Below are 2361 nucleotides of genomic sequence, written 5' to 3'. Positions count from 1 at the left end.
GCCCCTCCTGTCCACACAGCAGTGGCCATATGTCACCAATGGGACTCATGCTGGAGAGACAGAGCAAGAGCATCAGACAGCCTGCTTATGTGTGATGAAGGCAGCTAGAAATGTTCAGTTTAGATTGCAAGGATGCAAAAGCTGTAGAAATTGGTGGTTACAGAAGCACGCAGAGCAGCACTAAGATCAGGACAAGAAGCCCATGATAAGCCCCCTGCAGCAGAAAGGGGATGTCCTGGGTCTTGTGTGACAGGGATGGTTGTAGGACACCCAGTTGGTCCTATGGACTCTACCAGAATCCCTCCCTTCCTTGCACTGGTGGAAGGTTCTTACCAGTCCTGTGGCGGGAAGCAGCCTGTGTGGATGGTAGGATGCAGGCAGGGACCTGTATTTCCATGGTTTTCATTTTGTGGGGTGGACTGTACCATTTGTGACACATGCTTTTGCCCTTACAGTCCAGAGATGAATGTCCCTCTGGGTATCTCTGTAGACAAATGTTCTATTAACAGGATCCATGAAGGAACAAATGGCACAGGCAAGCATGAATAATTTGAGAAGAATTTAATAAAGGGGGAGATTATAGCGGGGTGCAGGTGAGGGGCGTCGTGCAGGGACCTGGGACCTGTACAGCCCCAAGAGACAAGGGCAGGGGCCAGTTCCAGGCACCTGGAAGGCACTTTGACAGGAGTAATGACCTTGCTCATGACACAGTGATCTGCAGGCATGCCCACAGGGTGATAGCAGGAGAATAGACACCCTGGCACTCGTGTCTTCCTCTTGCTGGGCCTCCCACTGGCCACACCCGAGAGGAAGCCAGAGGCCAGGGAGCACATCGAGGCTGCGGGTGCAAGTGAGGCTCCTGGGTGCAGAGGAGAGTGGGGAGGGTGGAGGGAGATCCCAGGCACACTGGCTTGGACTGGACAGTCTCTAGCTGACACTGGCTATCAGCTATTCCATCTACTGTGCCCGTTGGTCCTTCAGGTAGAGGAGGACTTATCTCCTTGTGGACCCCCAGGCCCTGGTGGGTGACCCAGGTCTGTGTGTGAGCCACATAACTCCCCTGTTTCTCTGGTGTGAGAAACACCCTCTGTTGGCCCTTGACATCCAATGGTCAGAAGAGGAAAGGCAGGACAAGGCAGGACCGTCTCAGCAATGGGAAGAGAGTGCTCATTTCTTCTGAAGGTTTGCAGCAGTTGGCCGTGGCCACCCACCATTCCCGGGGTGGGGAACGTCCCCGGTGGGAGGGCAGCCCCAGCCTGGCCGTCACACTCCAGATGCACCGTAGTGGATTTCTCCAGCATGGAAAGTCCAGGAGAAAGGCCACGTCTTTCCAGAGAGTTATGAAGATGGAGCTACTTTGATAAATCATAAAAGTAATACATGCTCATGGTAAACATGTCAACATGAAAAATACAGAATGGCATACAATAAAAAATAAAATACTTTTGGTTCCCGCGCCCCCACCTACCTCCCTAGGTTGTGGGGGCTCACTTACCGGTCTTGTGTCTTGAAATCAAAAACTATACCGGATTCTTCTATTTCTTTCCATAATTTTATATGCAATCAAAACACTTTTTTTTTTCAAGGTTTAAATAGATTTTATTGTGACAAGGAGGGCCCTACTGAGTGGGGCCTTATAAACCAAAATGTTTGGTCCCAGGATGTCACCATGGAGAAATCAAGAGGTCATGATTGTAGAAGAGGTCACTGTAACTGAAGGACATGATCCATGGAAGGCCGGCCAGGAATGCAGTAGACATGATCAGGCCAGGCCAGGGGTGGTCAGGTCACAGGGTGAGGGACAGGACAGCCCCCTTCACTCCCGCTTCTTGTAGCTCTCCAGATGTGACAGGACCCAGCCCGATGGCAGGAGGAAACACAGGAAGCAGGAGGTGAGCCCAACGGCAACATCCATGGTCCTGAGCTGCTCCCACGGCGGCTTGGAATGGATCTGGGCACGCTGCACCGGGAGCCGCTGGGTGAGGCCTGTTAGGCCCCTCAGCAGCTGCGGCATCAGCACAGACATGACCGCACAGAATGACTCCAAAACACTTTTTAAACGTAGGTGGGATCGCATTGTGTGTGCTGTTTTGCACCTAGTTTTATTTTGTTTGGCTCTGGGCATCTGACCAACATCCAGGCTGTCAGCTAGAGTTATGGTCACTTTCTGAAGACCGGGCCATCTCGCTAAGGCCCCTCACCCCTCACCCCCTCCAGTCACTCGTTCAGCAGCCCCTTTGTTCTTTGTTCTTTGGAACTAACAACAGGCCAATTAACACCAATCTGTATGAATCCACCATCCGGCACCATCCATTTGCTCCCTATTCAGTCTACTATCAGGTAATTATTGTCTGTGCTGGA

At 51.8% G+C, this 2361-nt stretch overlaps 1 pseudogene; it reads right to left on the bottom strand.

Moving 5' to 3' along the window:
• Nucleotides 1-1572: 1572 nt before the first annotated feature.
• On the bottom strand, nt 1573-2063 carry LOC144290751 (cytochrome c oxidase subunit 8A, mitochondrial pseudogene; annotated as a pseudogene).
• Nucleotides 2064-2361: the final 298 nt, after the last annotated feature.

The sequence above is a fragment of the Canis aureus genome, chromosome 2 (assembly GCF_053574225.1).
Source record: "Canis aureus isolate CA01 chromosome 2, VMU_Caureus_v.1.0, whole genome shotgun sequence".
In the NCBI taxonomy this organism is placed as follows: Eukaryota; Metazoa; Chordata; class Mammalia; order Carnivora; family Canidae; genus Canis; species Canis aureus.
The sequence above is the reverse complement of the archived record's forward strand: the minus strand, read 5'-3'. Positions and strand labels throughout refer to the sequence as shown.